General features: G+C 44.8%; 1 long non-coding RNA gene across 1 annotated transcript in view; it reads right to left on the reverse strand.

The window, feature by feature from the left end:
- Window positions 1-10,278: 10,278 nt before the first annotated feature.
- Window positions 10,279-19,085, reverse strand: part of LOC148056472 (uncharacterized) — a 29,026-nt gene continuing 20,219 nt past the window's right edge. Inside the window, exon 3 of the long non-coding RNA XR_015703131.1 lies at window positions 10,279-10,427. This is a non-coding gene — a long non-coding RNA (uncharacterized LOC148056472). The remainder of the gene's footprint in view (window positions 10,428-19,085) is intronic.

Consider the following 19,085-nt stretch of genomic DNA (forward strand, 5'->3'; position numbering starts at 1 on the left):
GGTGGGCAGCAGCGCGGAGGGGCGGCGTGTCTCTGCCCGTGGTTTTCGTCCTGCTGCTGGGTAATAAGGGCTTAATGCGGGAAAGGACGCACTGGGCTGTGCAGCAATGGGCCAGGAGCTGGCTGCAATAGTCATCATTAAAGGTGCACAACTGGCTCCCGGAGAACAAAACCCCTGTCTCTCCCACCAGCTCCCCCAGTACAGTTTTGGTGCTGGGCCAGGGTGTTGCAATTGTTGTTTTGACGGACGCTGATTCAAAACAAGCCCTCAGTCAGTAATGAGGCTTGTTCAAATTGCCTGGGACTCCATTTGTTCTCCTCTCAATTAATGCTTTCAGAGGAAGAATGCAAATTATTTCCCAAATTGGGGGACGAGGAGGGGGTGGGGATGGAGATAGCATTGAGAGAGGGTGACTGGTTCATCGAAGGGAAGGATGAACCTCCAGCTCTGCATCCAACCCAGCTTTGCCTCTTAGACAGTAAAACAGTTTAATGTCAACAAGTGAGTTCATAATTAATAACCTTTAACTGTGTGTCATTAATGAGGAAGGTTATGGCAAATTCTAACCCCACCACACTACATTATAGCGGTGTTCATCGGTCATTAACTGTGTGTGCTGAGTGCTGCTCCCTGGGTTGTAGCTCTCTTCCAGCCTCTGCACAGGCAAAGGAGAAAGCAAAAAGCTGGCTCTGTGGGGACAATTAGGTGACATCTCACAGCACCGTGATGCCCTGGATGTGTCAGCAGAGAGGCTGACTGGTCTTGATACAGAAGTGGGTCATGGGAGAAATTTTTCTGTGGTTAGACAGGGTCGGAAATATGCCAAAGTTGGGTTTCCCCTGCTGGCATTCAGTCTGGAGCAAACTGGCATAAATCTGTGCATTCCCACCAAGGACCATGCAGATGGGTGCCTACGGGCCACCTCCTCCCACCCATGTCGCCATTCACTCGCTGTCCCCTATTTACCACATCTAGGCCACAGCGTATGGCCATTTCTCACTCCTGCCCTTTTCCTGGGGGTGAAATTTCTACCCATAGTTTGCCCATAAGTTACGCTCATACCAAGGCAGACTGCACTGTGTGCTGGCCAAACTTATACGTCATATAAGATGACACTTCAGTTGTTTTTGCACATTTTACCTCTTTCATCAGTAGCTTTGCTCTGATGAAACACGTCCCCATTCTCCTGTTTCCACTCATTTCAGGTTCTTTCTCCCATTGCCCCTTCCACTCCCTCCTGGCTAAGCCAAGAGACTCCGAGACCTCTGTGGGACCTGGGGCAGGAGGCTGGATATTCGAGAGGCACAGACACAAGCCCTATATAGCTTTTACATTTAAAAAAAGGGCACTTTTGGGTCTGGAAGAGTCTGAGCAGAGAGTCCTAGGATTGCAGTTTGAATTTGGGTCCTTAAATTTTTACTTGCCCTGGGCTGAGCATGCAGGGCACAAGGAAGGCAAGCGTGCTGCGGGGTGCGCGGCTGGGACAGCAGGATGAGGGCACGTGTGATTGGCAGCCAAGCAGGGCTCAGCCCACCAAACGGGGCCCAGAAAAGAAAGTGGTATTGAAAGGAAACAATAAGGGGCACCATTTTGCTTTTGGGGCGAAAGATAAAGGAGTAAAAATGAATCTCAATCTGTTCAATTCTTAAAACTGATCCTCTTTGAAGGAAAAATAAACAGTTCTGGATTTTTTAAGTTTGTGCTTAGTTCTTTATGTGCTCAGTTCTCTCCTTCAGAAATGTTCTCTGCACTCTATGCTTGATGGTCATTTTCTAATTGGGCAAATGCTTTTTGTTGTTTTTTTTTTTTTTCCCAAAAATGAAAGCTCAGTTCTCTTGGATAATTTAACTTCTTATAAAATATTGAGAATTAAGACCTAATGGAAAAAAAACTAAAATAAATATTTTATGGCTCTGAAAAGCTCCCAAACCCCATCATGGAAAGCTGTTAGATACTGCTGTGTTTCTTTAGGAAAGAAAAAAAAAAAAAAAAAAAGTTAGTTTACTGCTTGGAAAAACTCATAACTAATTTATTTATGCCCCTGGTGGCCAGGGGCAGCAGACTGTGATGAGGGGAGGGGATGGGCGTTGGGCAATTTTTAGGAGAAAAGTAGAAAGAGCGAGCTTTGCCCCCTTAAAAAAATCAAATGCTGATCTGTATGTATTGAAACTTCTGCTACACAAGCCATGTTTTAAAATCCAGATGCTGTGAAAGCCCAGCCCTTGTAAATAAGATGCTCGAAGGGGCTCAGGCTCCTTGTAGGAGAATGGGCCAGGAGAGCTGCTGCTTGCACGAGGCTGGACATCACTGGAAAATCACTGAGTTACCTGTTGGTACATCTACGTGTCCCTGCTGGGAACAGCGAGTGAAGGTCACAGCCATTACCTTGGGTTCCTGTATTGGGTTTGTGTGGCAAGGTTTTGGTAGTGGGGGGCTACAGGGGTGGCTTCTGTGAGAAGCTGCTAGAAGCTTTCCCTATGTCCAATAGAGCCGATGCCAGCCGGCTCCAAGAGGGACCTGCTGCTGGCCAAGCAAGTTTGCTCCTGAAGGACTGTGTCCCGTGGAAGGGACCCATGCTGGAGCAGCTCGTGAAGAACTGCAGCCCGTGGGCAGGACTCACATTGGAGAAGTTCACGGAGAACTGCCTGCTGTGGGGAGGACCCGCGCTGGAGCTGGGGGAGAGCGTGAGGAGTCCTCCCCCTGAGGAAGGAGCGGGCAGGGACAGCGTGTGATGAACTGACCACAACCCCCATTCCCCATCCCCCTGCGCTGCTGGAGGGGAGGAGGTAGAGAAATTGGCAGTGAAGTTAAGCCTGGGAAGAAGGGAGGGGTGAGGAGAAGGTGTTTTAAGATTTAGTTTTTATATTTTCATTACCTTACTCTGATTGCATCGGTAAGAAATTAAGCTAATTTCCCCAAGTTGAGTCTGTTTCACCCGTGACAGTAATTGGTGAATGATCTCTCCCTGTCCTTATCTCGACACATGAGCCTTTCGTTACATTTTCTCTCCCCTGCCCAGCTGAGGAGGGCAGTGATAGAGCGGCTTTGGTGGGTACCTGGCCTCCAGCCAGCGTCAACCCACCACAGTTCCCCAGGGAAATGCCTACAGCTCAGTGGGGTGAATCCATCCATGTGCATTTGAACATAAAGATTTAGGGATGTTTTCCTGCTTGAACTGGTTAGGGCTGCTATGGGTATTCCACCAGATTTTTAAAAATGCAAAAAATGCAGCTTTTATGAAAAATCCCCTTCCTGCACCACTTCTTGGCTAATGCCAGCCCTGCCTTTCCCTGCTCCTGGTTGCAGGGAGTGGGTCCAAGAGGTGACAGCATCAGGCAGAGGTCAAGAAAAGTTTAAGAAGTGCTGTAATTAGGATTAGCCCATTTTTCTCTCTATCTGATCAATGAGGTTCTCTACATGGATGCATACAAACCCATTTCCTTGGAGGGAGACTGTAACTGTATGGGGAACGTGGGTTTTGATGGATCATTCTGCACGAGGGCGGCCTCTTCATTGGCCCCTAATAACATCCCCACGGTATGGCAGCTGACTGATAGATGGCATCTAGGAAACCCCAGGAGAGGGAAAGTGAAGGATATTCCTATTGTCTGCAGGCATGTTCAGTAGACAGGATTCCTTTTTTTTTTTTTAATTATTATTTTGAATCTCTGTCCAGAGAGGGTTGGTTATAAAGGGGAAAACTATTCGGCTCATTATCCTTTAATTATTGAAGTGAATGATTTGGGTAAAATGGAGGAAACTGAAAACATGGAGATTATATTCCAGTCCATTAGGCAACCTTAGATTTCCTAAAGCAGTATCTTTAAGGCTGGCAGGAATATTTTTTAATTTATTCTGTCATCTGCAGAGAGAGAGAACTGTGTCATTACGGAAAGGGCTTTTCAAAAGCTAGACATTTTATCCCCCTGTTTTGCTCTTCTTAGCAATAATCTCTCCATGCCTCCCACCCCTGAACTGCTGGTTTCTGTTTTAATTGGGTTTTTAATTTAAAAAAAGATCAGTCTGACATTTGAAGACTACCTGACTGTCTCTGCCCCGCTAGTGATCATACCTTACCTCTCCAGAAAAGTGAAACACTAAAAACCAAGCAGGATACAAGGAAAGAAAAAGTTTCATTGTGGTTAGAAAATACTCAATAAAAAATAATATTATGAAAAAACTGTTTTGACTAAAAATAAATTGGTATTATGAAAACGTCCCGGATGAAGACTATGGATGCTCTACAATCAGGAAGAGGGATGTGACATTAGGCATGTACTTCTTTCCATAGCCCCATTTTTTAAATCTTTTTTTTTTTTTTGGGGGGGGGGGGGGGGAAATGAGCAAGGATAGCTCTGGGATGGCCCTTTCCCTGCTGATTTCTGTGGGTGGGAGCTGGGCAGATGCAGAGCCATGTCCCTCGCTGTTGGTGGCACCTCACAGCCCTTGCTGGGACCTCGCTGCTGCCAGGGCACAGTCAGGACCAGCATCCCCGCACCTCCTCACTGCTGCCCACCTGGGAAACGGCACTTGTGATAAACTCTATAATGAGGTTTTCTAAGAAGTTTTCTAGCCACTCACTTCACAACTCCTCTGCTGGGCTGCAGAAACCCCAGTCATGCTGCTGGGTTTTTCTTCCTGCAGTGCAAAGGCACTGGCAGGTCACTGATCTCCTACAACATCTCCTTGCTGTCATGGGGTCAGCTCCTGCTCCTCTCCTCTGGACCAAACACGACCTTCCTCGGCTGCTCTCTGCAGCTGGTCCTTTCTGCACCTCGCTTTGCTGTGCTGACCTCCAGCCTCTAACTTGTCTCTTTTTTGACAGTACTGGATTCAAAGTAGGACATGGTGTTCTGGACAAGATCCTCAAACGTGCTAAGAAAGCAAAGAAATTATCTTCATACATCCCTGAATGAGACTTGACTGAGAATTGGCGTTATATTGCAATATCGGTCCATGTTTAGCTTGCGATCAACTTTTACGCCATACTGTTCTTCGGTCAATTAATTTTGATGTGGTACTTGCACATTTGTATTCTTCTTAAATGTACCGTTTTACAGTTTTTACTGAATGTTACATTGCTAGATTCCTAATCAGGTACTTGGCTTGTTAAGATCATTTTTGCTCTGATAAGGTGTTTTCAACCAAGTGTATATCCAAATTACATCTTTCAGACAGCGATTTCCTCCAGACAGCACTGTCCTAAGTTATGAGAGCATCAATCCAAACACTGTCAAAAGCCTCCTTACTCAAAAGGCATCACGTGTGTCACTTGGCTCTTATTCCAAAGGAGGAAATGAAATTAATTTGACATGTCAGCATACATTTAGGTAAAACTGAGGGGTATTTTTAGCGTGGGAGAGTTGTTGTTGGATTGTTTTGGAGGTTTTTAGGACAGAGCACCACTCTTTAAGTAGATCTGTTCCACTAGACTCCAAAAGTTGGGGTAACTCAACAGACTGTTGATAGACCAATGATTTGCCTGATGAAGATAAGATCTAAATATGCCTTAAATAAAGAGAGAAGTTCTTGGTAAAACTCAGCTGGCTTCTGAGCATGTCAAACTCAAACACCAAAAAGCTTTCAACAAACCTCTTCAGCTGCTCTCCCTCTATAGTTTACCTCGGTCCTTTCCATTTATCTCCAAAATCCAAACAGCTTGATACTTATCTCATGTGAAAGCTAACAGAGAGTTTACATTTTTTTTTCTGAGAGAGACTTAAGTTCATCAATCGTGTTGCTGTTTTTCAGACACATTCCTAAGTGGCTTCAATAACAGAGTTGAGTTATGGACATAATGTTACTACATTTCTTGTTACCTCAAAGTGTACATTGCTGATGTTTGGCCTTATTTCCCTTTCCTCTTTATCTGAAATGTCATATCCTTCTTATTTCTGTTCATTTCATCTTACATCATTATTCTCAACTTGCACATGCATTTGTGAGGGTTTTTTTTTTATGTGTAGTCTGAATTAAATTCAGTTTGAATCAAGTTGTTTTATGTCTTTGGAAACCCATGAAAGATTTCTGAAAGCCAGACTTGTCCCTTATTAGCTGTATACCTGACAGATTAAACATAATGATACTAAAAATAAAACCCTGTTCTTAACAACTCTGATGGGCGGTTGAAAATTGAAAACTTTAAAGTGTCATCTCTCAATAATTACTTTCAATTAATGCATTTGCTTTTTGCTGAAGACAACTGAGGTGCAAACAGCTCCTGGAGCTGACTCTACCATTGTACCTGAGAAATTTCGCTCTCAGAACAAAGGTTGTTTCTTTGCAAAGACACAATGCAGTGTCCGCAGGATTTTGTTTCTATCAACAGTAAATCATGTGTTTCAATCTTAACAAGTACTTTTACAAAGTAAATTCTTAAAAAATATGATGGACCAGCTCCAAAAGTTGTGAAAAGACTCTTAGTTTCCCTTGTGCTAGCAAACCACCGTAAAAATATATACAGAGTTGAGACAAAGCTGACAATTTTTCCTAACAAGTAAAGAAAACACACTGCACTCAAATCCAGCAATAAGAAACGCTGAAGTTTCATAAAGATTTTGGATCTGATCCACAGCTGGTAAATTAAAATAAAATATTTTAAACCCACTTCTTCACATAAGAAGGTACAGACTTTTAAGATCTATTTTTACATAGCTACATTAGAATGATAATAGTTTCACAACTGTTTCCCATGAAGGGGAACTGACAGCGAGTTCCCCAAAATACCTGTTGAAATGCTGCAAGCTCCAAATTTGGGTGCAAAAGACTGATGGAAGCATTTGACCTCCCTTTTTGAAAGAAGTGGGGGAGGCTTCTTGTGAATCTTTCAAACAATGTCAGTCTGTCAATTTTCAGACTCCTTAATTTTTTCCAGCTGTAAATCAATCATCTTATTAACTCTTCTCTAATGTCTCCCACCAAGTTATCTGGGACTGGCAGCTTGACAAGCCATTTTTGCAGAGCCGTGAGAATAAAGTTTCTCTTGTGCATTGCCGTGATGTCATGAGCACTCACTCCTGGCTTTCACTGATCCTCCTTCACAAAAGCCTCCTTCTTTGCTCGTAGCAATTATTCAGCTATTAAAGCACATTACGTTAGGTTTCTTATTTTAAGAGTGATATCACTCCTTGCTTTAATGTCCAGCCGATGGAGCAATTTGCACTAACTTCCCCTGACACTGTGTTGGTGCTCAAGTCCCCAGGTTATGTTCCTGCCTGCATAAAGCTGCTATTGATGGGATCTACATGCAGAGAAGGCAGAGGGGCTGTGACTGATTTAAACATGTAAGTATGCAATATTATGTACTCACTCCTATGAAACAACATTACCAGAGCCACCATTGAGCCCTGCTTGACAAGTCCTTAAACCTTTCCTCCATGCCTCTTCATCTTGGCTTCTTAAGAGGATGAAGCTCATGAGCTCAAGCTGTGTGTGGGCACATGCATGCGTGTGACTGTCTCCTCCCCGCTTCTGGCCCATCACCTATGCCAGACTGGACCAAGACATTGCTGCTCCAGGTATGCAGCTCCTACCAGTCCTGCAAAACCAGGTGGCTGGGTTGGAGAGGAAAACATACAAAGAGGAGCTTGGCCCTCCTAGCAGAGAGCTTCCATGGAAGAGATGCTTCAGAGAAAGCTTCACTTGGAACCTGCACCTCCTTATGCACCAAAGCACACATACGTAATGCTTTGGTGATCTATCCTTTGTCTCTCTCCAGCCCATCACCACCCAAACCGCATTCAGGGAACTTTCTTCCAGAGGGAACAAGAAGAAAGTGAACCCTGGGCTTATGGGGACATGGGAGCACACCCAGTGAGGGACCTGGCAAGGGCAGAGCCTGCTAGAGTCCATCCATCTCCACGGAGCCATGGCCTGAGCCCTGGTGCTCTGAGGACCAGCTGCTGACATCCCCCCACCTTTGTTACACTCACTCTTCCTCCTTCCCTGGAAACTCAATTTCCTCCTCGCATTTGACACATTAATCACTGCCTTTCAACCTTCCATCCAAACCTCTCTTCCTTTCTCCCCTTTGCTATAGTGTGATGGAGGGTGACAGCAGCCGCCAGAGCCCAGGCTGGGTACCGAGGGGCCGCAGGCACAGGGTTCTGCTCAGGCTGGGCAGGCTCACATCTGCTACTCAAACACCTTCTGTTCTCCCAGTTCAAAACCAGAATGACTGTAGTCTCTGACTTCCACCCAGGAAATGCTGATTTCAGCAAACCCTTGGTTTCTATTTCTGTCCCCAAACTGGGAGTAGCCCAGGGAAAGGGCTGATGCAGGAGAGCTCCCAGCCTATCCCAGCCCATAGGTCCACTCCTGCTCCCCTGAGGGCCTTTGTAGCAAGACGGCAATTTAGGGTAACCCAAAACTGCTCTAGAACATCATGGTGGGACTGACACCACAGGGGCTGGCTGTCACCGAGCCACTTCTAAGCCTCTGCACATCCATGCGTACTCCCTCCTCCTGGCCAGAGGAGGATGCCAACAGCTGCATCCTGACAGGCAGAACCCGGCTCCTGCCTGGCCATGGAGCCTGCCCAGCATTTATGGCCCTTTTTGGAGGGGGGAAAGGGAAGTCTGACCACTTTGCCCTGCTCACAGCTTCTCCTCAGAGGGGCTGAAGGTGTTCAGCTCCAGCTCTGGTTTTCTCGCAGGTGGTCCAATGCTCAGGAGGCTCAGGTGTATATATAAGACCTGCTATTTATAGGTCTGCTTAATTTCCCAATTCCACTGTGCATTAACAACAAACAAAGCAAAACGTGCACCAATCTGTTATTACTGCTACATCTTGCATGCAAGGTGTGGAGCTCAGAGGCCACTGAAGGACTTTCCGCTGACAAATGACTACCTGGTGCGGCAAGCAGTGCTTCGGGTTTAAAGAGCCAGCGAGGACTTAAAATCTGTTTTCATGACCTGATGTGAATGTCAAATGAATAGAGATATGCTAAGGGTTTGAATCTGAATTTATTGTGGCATAACCAGGGAACAAATGCCTACCACACAATGGAACTTTCCAGTCTCTCTCAAAAGCTTGAGCTTGTGATCTGATCAGCTGATCATATGAATTTAGGCTGATCAGATCAGCTTGCGATCAACCTAAATTCATCATTACTATCTTGTCTAGTCTTAATTAAGAGATAGCAAGGTGTTATCACTATTAATATCACTGTTCAAAGTGCAATTCAAGATGTACATGAGTATGTCAAATAGAGGTGTCAGTGTTTGAAGACTACACTGAATTTTTAAGTCCCAGCAGGCTGAAAATAACAGAGACTGAAGAGAAACAAGCACTTTTTGAGAAAAGTGATTCGTCCAGACCTAAAACATTTGGGGTGAATTGCTCTCTGGAGATCCTTTTTCTCTTCACTACCAGCTGAGGAAACGGAAATGACCAACCGACTCCATTAGCCTCTGCTAAGCTGCACAGGCCACTTTGGGTGCCAGTAACGCTAAGAGTCAGTTTTACACAACCAGTTTTTTTTAGGCTATCTTGACATGCAGCAGGACAATGGAAAGAGAGCCTGAAATTTGAGGGTTTCCCGCAAGTATGAACTGAGAAGAAAATGCATTAGGTGTTATGAAATACTTGGACAATATACGGATGCATCCAGTGAGAAAGCCAGCTCAGACTTCAGAGGAAATAGAGCAGAAGCAGCAGAACAGATGATGAAACCTGGGAAGGATTTAGTTGTGGTTATATGTAAAAGAAGCTCAGAGAGGAAATCATGAAAAGGGAAAAGGTGTCGTAGGAGAAAGTGGCAAAGAAAAGCTTGACAAGCTGCAAGAACATGGGTTGGGAGAAGACTCATGGGACAAAAGGTTACGAAGCAGCTCTGTGATAACAAGATTATAAAGGATAACCTGGATGTTGGAGCAATCACGTGACAATGGGAATCCAAGCAGAAGACTTTGGTCTGTGTTAGCTCCCAACAAAACACTTAACACCATGCTCTTAAGTCTGAGGATCTGTGTTACTCATTCCTTCTGGGGTAGGACATGAGGCAGCCATTCAGCAGCACATGACAGTGGTGCAGGAAGGATCCAAGCAGGTTGTAAAGTGGAATAACACACTCAGCTATAACTATCTGGAGAGCATGCGCTCATGGCACGTAACTGCTGCCCTGTGTAGGCTGCCCGGATGGGAACATTAACAATCACCCGTGGTCAGGAATTGGCAGCTGATGCCCAGAAATGAAATTAAATGGAATGAAGTGATGCATCACTGTTAGTGACTTCATCTTTGGCAAAAAAATCCAAAGGTCTTTGGGTTGTGGAGTCTTCTCTGAGGTTTCCATCTGCATCAGCATTAGCTGCTGTAGGATCGCTTCTGTGTGATGGCTGGGGGGCTCTGGTTTCTGTCACCACTGGGATAAACAGACCCTTCGCAACACACTTTTCACTGATCATGTGACTCACTTAATGAAGGCCCTGCAAATTCACATAAATTTTAATTTAAGAAGAGTCCCATCAAGGAAGAGAAGCCTCCTGCCAGACTGGTTCTAATGTTTCTTGGCTCTGGGCAACAGCCAGCCTTGCCAGCTCCCTTCAGCTCAAAGCAAAAGAGAAGGCAGAGAAAAAATTTGCAACTAAAGAGGCTTTAGTGGCAAAAACGTGCTTCAGACAAACTTTTATGGGGTCCCTCTGGACAGTACTTATTAAAATCTGATAACCATTTACAAAAAAATCCTATCAAACTGGCAAAAGGGAAAAGCTGAATAAGGAAAAAATTGCATGAGATGGGCTATTTATAATCATCATCATCAAGGTTTAATGTAGTTCAGATATGCACCATGGTAAGGGAAGATGTTCTCTGCTTTCACTTTGGTGCAGGATGGGCTGGAGTGAAATAACAACGGCCCCAGTGAGCCACCCTGGACATAAAACCCATGACTGCCATCGAAGGTGGCTGATGGCTGTACAAGAGAGCAGCCTGGCAGTTCAGCGCTGCTCCTATGTGCAAACCTCTGTAAGGACCTGAAGCTTTTTAACCCCCAAAGCAGCTGGTTACTGTACCTGGCACCCACTGGGACCACCCTGCCCAGCACAGCGACCACAGGTCTGCAAGGTGGTCCAGACAAAAGCAACTGAGAGGGGAAGAGTGATGAGGGACGGATGGATGGAGTGCTGAGTTACAAAACACTTACACAATGGCAAAATGACACGGTAACTACACCTGCTAGTTACTGAGCCCTAAACACATCATTTAAAACTTGGGTTTGAGGGGGTTTGCTTGGTTTACAGCATATTAAGATCTGAGTGATCTTTCCCTCTCTGGGTACCCCCACTGTCCCAAGGACATCATGGGTCAGTTCTGGACTTGAGAACTGGCAGCCACTTGTAGCCACTCAGTGAATTTTTTTATTAACAGACACTTTCTGCATTGTGCATCTCTGCTGACTGCCTCCAGCTCACGGGAAATGTGAACACTCATGGTTTCAACCTGAGTTGGACTAGCAGCAAAATTAACGCTAAAGAAGTTGCATGAAAAGGAAATCCTGCTTCTTGACCCACTGCAATGGCAGCAGCAGCAGAGCTGATCTCTCAGGGTGGGGCATAGGGAGCTACTCCAATTTGCAAGTTTATATTGCAGAAGTGGTTGCAGTTGGATGGACAAAGAAAGCCAAGCACCAAATAAATCTCTTGCAAAGGGAATACTTGATCCAGACCCACTGGTGAGCCCTTCTGCTAAGGCAGTCTGCAAACGAGATGCCCCAGCCATGGGACACCCTGGGGACCTGGCCTGGGAGATGACCAGCAACAGGGCTGTTTGCTCCTCATCAGCTGCCCATCAAAATGCCAAAGGCCAAGCAGTAAGCTGCACACACCCAGACAGACTTCTGACAGAAAGACACAGAGCAGGGTATCTACAGTGGGCACATATGTTTCCTTAGCATTGGCAGAGGCCTCTGTTGCACGCTTTCTGACCTGGCAGTGTCAGCAGGTCCTAAAGCAGAAAGTCCAATGTTTCTTAAACATCACTGTTCATGCATACATTAACTTTATAATTATCAGTCTCAGTGTTTGCAGTACACCTATGGCATATATGCGGCAAAGAGCAGAGTTGCTCCCTGTAGGCGTAATGGGAATTTCCCCATGATTTTTGAGGTCTAATAGCCCAGACTGCTGGATATCCAGAGGTCAGGTACACCACAGCCCACATTAGTACAGTAGTAAATCATCACCAAAATTGGTAGTTCACTAAGTTGTTAAAGTCAGCAAGCCTGTGTATTAAGAATGTTGATGACTAGAGGCCATCAGGTTTTCCACTGGGACCTCAACACCTTTTGCCTGCTGCAATGTTCAGCAGTTCTGAAAATCCGGACCTCAATCTCCAAAGGTTTTTTTAACTTGCTCTAACATACAGGAACACATCAAGCAGAGGTGTTCACGATAAGGCAAGTGATCATCACTGGATGCCATGTAAGGTAAGTCTTTCCATCAGGTAAAAAGAAATAAAAACATGCATTTAAATGAAATAAAGTAGTTACTCTTGAAGTTCTGAGAAAGCCAGGTAGTAATTTACAGGATGAATGAAAGTTTCTGCACAAACAATGTTTTCAGAGTATTGTTTGTCTTGGAGAAGCAGCGCTCATAAATCTATGGCTTATACCATTGCAAAAATTATCTCAGCTAATTTCAGGCCCAAACTAATTAATCAGCACTTGTTGCCATGTTAATTAGCCAAAAGTGACCTCAGATGTATTTGGCCTTTTCCGGCTATTTAGTCCTAATGGGAGAGTATGCACCTGAGGCAAAACCTAGGAATAAATAGATGTGAAGCCTGCTTCCAGCTGGGTAAATACAGCCCAGACTTCCCAGTTCCTATGCTTGTGAAATAAACTGTGCCCCAACCTTGCCTCTCTCTGCTTTCTGGCCTTCTGGAACATCTACAACTCTCCAGGCTTTAAATCGAGCCTTTGCAATGTGTTATTTATGCAGTGGTGGCCTTGGAAAACTTTACAGTTTGGTCTTGGCCACTCATACAGTTATTGCTGCAGTATTTCCTGCTGGGAAGGCTTGTTCTGTTAGCAATAAACAGTGTGCCAGGCATGCACGACTGCAGCAAAGCCACCTTCGCAGAGGGAACGTGGAGGGTTGTGCACTGAACATCCACTGCCTGCAACAAGCTCATGTGCTTGATGCCAGCTACCATCATGAGTGAGGTCCCTGCACCAGCTACTGTCACGAGTGAGGTCCTTCCTCCACCTAACCTCTCTCTCCAGTCTCACTCCTTGCATTACAACTAATACTCAGGATTCACCCTTTATTTACCAGCTTGTTTGCAAGACAAGAGTTGCAAGGCCAACTTTATCACAAGAAAAATGGCCTGAGTGCCTTTCCAGTGGTGGTGAAGAAGGGAAAGCCAATGACACACCCCCATTTGAAAGATCATTTGCATGTACACAGCTAGTTCCTGTTGGTTTTCCTAAATCAGGTGATCTTTTTCTTTTTCAGCCTGAAATGAAGGAATCTGGCTTTCCCCTTCAGAAAGCTTCTTCTAGATTAGGGCATGAAGATGCATTATGTGAGCTAGCTTGAGCTAAATCATTGGTTAAGACAAAGCACGTGAGAATACACAAAGCTAAGCAGGTGAAGAACATTATTCCTATAGATCTGTTATTGTATATAGGTCTATTATATATTACTATAGATCCCTTTATTCAGTCTTGTAATTCTAAATGCGCTTAACTTTGCGGTTCTCTGACAAGAAAAGAAACATGATTATCCCCATTTTGCAGATGAGGTGACTTGCTCAAGGTCTTGAGTGAGAAACCAAACCCTCCCCATCAACATGAACTCAGCCTTTCCAGCTGCTGTGTGCATAGGAATCTGGACTTCACACTGCAGTTCAGTATCATCACAAGTAGCTGGATCAAGCAGGCTAACAAAATACTAATACAAGCCCTCTTTTCTATTAGAGCCCATGCTGGGGCTCCCAAAGGCAGCGCAACCATCGTCCCTCTACCATGGGTATAAAGCTGGAGCCCCTCCAGTCACTGCTCCCATCCTGCTTATGTGCAAGTTACTTTGGAAAGTTTCTGGTCTAAAGAAAGTCTCTGGTTTTGGAAGTGTTTAGTCTACTGGAATATTTTTTCCTTCTAAAGAAGTTGTAATTCCCACTCTGAACTGTTTTAGCAAAACACCAATTTTCCTATTTTCCCTGAGTCTCTGACTCCTACCAGCTTGCTTTAAGAACCTTTTCAACTGAATCATCCCCAGCTGAAATTGCTTGTTGTTGCTCTTAAACAGCCATTAACATTTCAAAAAACTGTTTGAAAATCCCAAATCTCTCTTGAGTCACTTCCAAGGAACTTTTATGAATCATGGTTAGTATCATATCACACCATTCAGCGAGACTTGGGCTGGAAAAAAGATATTAATGGGCATGACCAATCTTTAAAATATCCAAGTGAGGAATAACAGTTAAATGTTGTGAAGGTTACAACTGGGGATGTAGGAAGCCATAGGTGAGCGTATGACTGCTACTTAAAGGCTGTTTCATTTTCTTCAGCTCTTCTGAACCTGCAAAGAGTGAAACATTCAGTGTAGGAAAGGGAATTCTTTCCCAAAATTGAAGTCATGCGTCTTAGAGTGGTCTTATCTCTGGAACATGACCTTATTATGCATAATAACTCAAAATAAGAACAAATGATGTTGGTCTCTCTTGGGATCATGCCAGAGCATGTTATGTTTTGAACTGAAGCTGGTTTGAAATCAGTCACTAAGGCGTCTGTGGGAATTCTTTAAGGACTTCTTCAAATGCCGTGAATTTAAAAGCAACATTACTTTTAACTACTTCACTCTTCTAACCCGCTTCAGCTCATTATTTTGGCACCATGAGATGCAAAGAGAAGGCTTCTTGCGTTTCACATATTCTTTCTAAATAAATGGAGATGCCCTGCTGCTTTTGAAAGGGAAAATTATTTTATTTACAAATTTTAAAAATGCTAGCTTAACTGCCTCTTGAGACCCTGTTCCTCTAACATTAATGGTAGAACTGGGGAACAAGCAAAATGGCACCTTCCCCAAATCATCTCATCTGTCCCCTGTGCAGCGATGAGCCCACGTGCCCTACAGAAAGCTCCAAGTGCTGTTCGGGGGTTAAGACCTGGCATTTGGGGCAGGGGCTGTGGGAGAGGAGAGCCTGAAGAAACCCCACTCCCATGTCTGCAATCTCCAGTACGTGACCAGAGCATCCCTGGGAGACTTCAGGAGCGAGTCAGGCCAGCTAATGTCAGCAGAGGATAACTCCTTCCCTCTGCTCCCTCTCTTACCTTGCTCACGTCTTACACTCTGGTGCCTTTCACTGCAGGTTAGTAAAGATGCATTATACATGAGCACCTCTCGGTTGGTGGTGTTAATGTGGGGTAGGGTTACCCAGGAGCAGCAGGTAGAGCCGAAAGCTAAAATTGATTCCAGCCTTTGTTATCTGACCACCTAATACAGAGCACTCAAACTGTCCCATGACAGTTTATCTTTTGTTTTGGGCTGTCCCGGTGTATCCCTGTAGGCTCTGATACCCTTTCATCATCTTCACAGAAGGTTTTTTGTTTTTGTTTTTTTTTTCACTGAGACATGCCACTGAATCTTCCCAAGCAATGGGTTAAGGTTGAAATTTAAATTCTAGGTCAACAGGGACCTGTTCACTTAATGGCAAGTTGTTGATTCAATATTGATATATAGAGAGAAAGCAGAAAAAAATAACCTGACAGTGATGCTCAAACGAGGTCACTGGGAGCAAATCTGGTCAGGCTCTGCTGCAAACTAAACATGAGCAATCATTTCAGTCTGAAATAGTGCTAAATACATAAGACATTTGAAGGTTATTTCTTTTTAAATCAGTGGAGTTGAATTCAGCACTAGAGTAAGAGAGAGGTATGAATATCCCCTTTGGAGGCAAGGATTTCAGGCAGGAGATGGTTCTTTTGCCCTGGAGTTGGAAGCGCCTTCACTACAAGGTTGTTTCCTCTGCTGGGGGGCACAAAGGTGCTGCTAAAATAAAATGAGGAGGAAAAACTCCCTCCAAGGGGATTATTGTAAAGGGAGGGAAAGGGCTTATACACACAGCTTTTCCTAGCCCTGGTCATAAGATAAAGTTTGAAAACTTGTCCCTCAAAAGCTACAACCCAAAAGGGAAATAAAAAGAAGCCAAAGATACATCTGTATTTTATACTGTCTCAACAGTTAGGAGATTGACACATGATTTTTGAACACTCCGAGCTGGCAATGTTAATAAAGCTGCTTTCATTGTCAGCTTTTCAATGTCAGGTTCATTGAAGCAAGGACTGGAACTGAGCAATTCTCTTTCCCAAATGCATGCCCTAACCACCAGGCTGGAGAATCTGCCGTATGCTCGCTTTCTAGCTGACTGAATGCTGAAATAGCCCATGCAAGAGAAACGCCGCAGTAGGAGGGACCGAGGGGTCTCTCTCTCTCTCGTATGGTGATCAAGAAACTCTCCTATAGACTGGAGCTCAAATCCCCTAACATTTGGGCAAGTGAGCATTAATTACTGATTTAATGTTGGGAAAAAGGCTGTAGCAGCAATAACTTAAACCTTCAATTACTAAGGCATGAAAACAAAAGGTTGCATTTCAGGTTGCAGCAAAATACAATTTTCTGGGTTTTCACTTTGGGGAGAAAAAAGCAAACAGGCAAACAAATTACCACAGACTAATCACAGGCATAAAAAAATATCACTTCCTCTCTCCAGATGGAAAATAGAGTATTTGTGCAGCCCATTTTCAGAGTGTTTCTTTCCTTCGAAAGACCATCAGAGAACCAATGGAAAATACAAAGGCGAAAGCTGTATCTGGTAGTATCCTGGAGATCTACTGCAATCCTCAGAGAGTCTGGGACAGCAAAAATAGGCTGTTCCTAGAGACTGCCAGGCTTCCCCACCTGCATCTCCCCCATGATTTCTGCAACATCTTGTGGAAATGCCACAGTAGGAAGAATGGGGCAACGGGAAGGAGAAAAGCTCCTTTCCAAGTCTAGGTAGTCGTATGTACCTAGCTGTATTTTCCAAAGCCCCAAAATCAACAAATTGGGCATGTTACCCATCAATATTGGTGAAAACATCCTGTGTGTTGCGTAAAGTCCACATTAGCTCCTGCCCTGAGAGTTGGCTTGAAGTTAAATCAGAACTGGGTGTAAAGTCCATTCACATCAACAGGAATCTTGACTTTAGTTTCTGGACCTGGTCCTTAAAACAATAGGAACTGAACAGAAACCCAAACCCCAGCTAGCTTCTCACACCCTGCCTTTCCCTGTAGGACTCCTGTCCCCTCAGCTTCTGCGAGAGGGAAGGGGATCACTGGGTGCAGCAGTGAGAATCCCCCTGCTCAGCATTCATCCCCCTGCGCATACATTCAAGTTTTGAGGGTTCAGCATGAGCATGACTCAAAGGAGAAGTCCTGCCAACCCCAAACAAGGGTTTTGATCCCTTCCCTGCCTGATTCTGAGATCCTTCCTGCCAATGCCATGAAGAAAAATAACGAAGGCGGACAGCATAGACGACATCTGAAATTACCCAGTTTAATGCAGCTCCCCATTTTTTCAAGCTCTGGAGAACCAACAACGCAGACACTGAGCTCTAAAATGGTTTCACCCCTGTACAGCACACATCATGCTACAATCTCATGTTCCCTTCTCTGAAATACATAAACCATATGTTCAACCTCAGCACAAAGGTGACTTTAATCCACGGCGCACATGTACAGGCACACAAAGCAGCTCACTGTTTTTGTGCACTATCTGGAGGGAGGTGTGCATGTGCCAAACACATCAATCCTCCGAGAAGCGAGTGTGCGCGGAAACACTCGGTGACACAGGCAGTTAACTATTTAGTGCACACCGCTGCAAATGTCTGTAGGACTGAAGGGCTCTCACATGCCCTGGCCTCAGTGTTTGTTCCACATCCCGTTGGCACCCCGTGTTGCAGGTGCACTGCTCAGGGTTTCATCCCACTACAGGATGGGCAGTGTCCTCCTTATTTAAGTATTAAAGCTTGCATCTCCTCTCGCTTCTGCTTTTCAACTCATCACCCAATTGCCCCAACCAGACAGGTGGCAAACGTCCCCACTTGCAGTCTTGCGCCCTGAGCTGATGTTTGGCCCCATGTTGGCTTTCTCAACAAATCTGTGGCCCCGGCAGCGTGCACCAAAAGGGTGTCGGGTCATTCTGCATTGAGCACCAAGGTACAACCTGATCCAGGCTTGTGCAGCCCAGAGGAACCCTGCCTTGTAGTAATTGCCATTTTGGGGCTATTTTAAGCCAAGGCAACTGCTGCCCATCCCATATTATGCTGCAAAGTGAGTATGAATGATGACAGTTGATTATGTCAAGCTGCGCGGTGCTGTACACAGAAGAGTGGCCTCAGCTGCGTCCCTTCCTGCTCCCTCTGCAAGATGAAATATTCCATTTTCATCCCTCTTAATTAAAGTGGGTAGCACACTTACACGGGGAAGCAAGAGGTTATGCTCAGCAAACAATGGTCCACTCAATTAAAAGAAAATACTCTTAGGAAACCCAGAGCAGGAGTCTCAAGTGTTTTCATTCATCCTCTGCTGCCTTTTATCCAGACTTGATTCTGCTTCCACAAGGCAAGTCACACCTCTCTCACTCCTCTTTCTCGCTTACACCCACCCACTGCAGAGACCAAACCTTGCCCAGAGCATACACCTTGATGTAGTAAACCAATTGCCTGGCAAATGCTTCCTGAAATTGTCCCAGCAAGGCAGGAGCCTGTAGCAAACAACAAGTCTGACAGGTAGCTGACCATAGTTTAATGAGGTTTCTGTGCACAAAGAAGGAATAACTGAATATGCAAAGTTTTATGGTAAAAGCATTCCCGTTCAAGAGGCACTTTTGAAGTGAGAGCTGTGTACTTCTTTCCCTCTTACCTGCGGGTGCTTAATAACAACTTTGGGTTATTAGGTGAGGAAGAATTTTTAACTTCTAAGCTGCTCTTCCCTAGTGTTGCAATTCTCTTGCACAAGCTGACAGGATTGCTTTTCAACCGCTTCTTCAGCCATGTATCAGGATCATCTTTCATTTAAACAAAATAATAGGTTTCTAGCCAGG

Source organism: Nipponia nippon, unplaced genomic scaffold (genome assembly GCF_047370975.1).
Source record: "Nipponia nippon isolate SJK-2023a ecotype South Korea unplaced genomic scaffold, ASM4737097v1 scaffold_14, whole genome shotgun sequence".
NCBI classification, from domain to species: Eukaryota; Metazoa; Chordata; class Aves; order Pelecaniformes; family Threskiornithidae; genus Nipponia; species Nipponia nippon.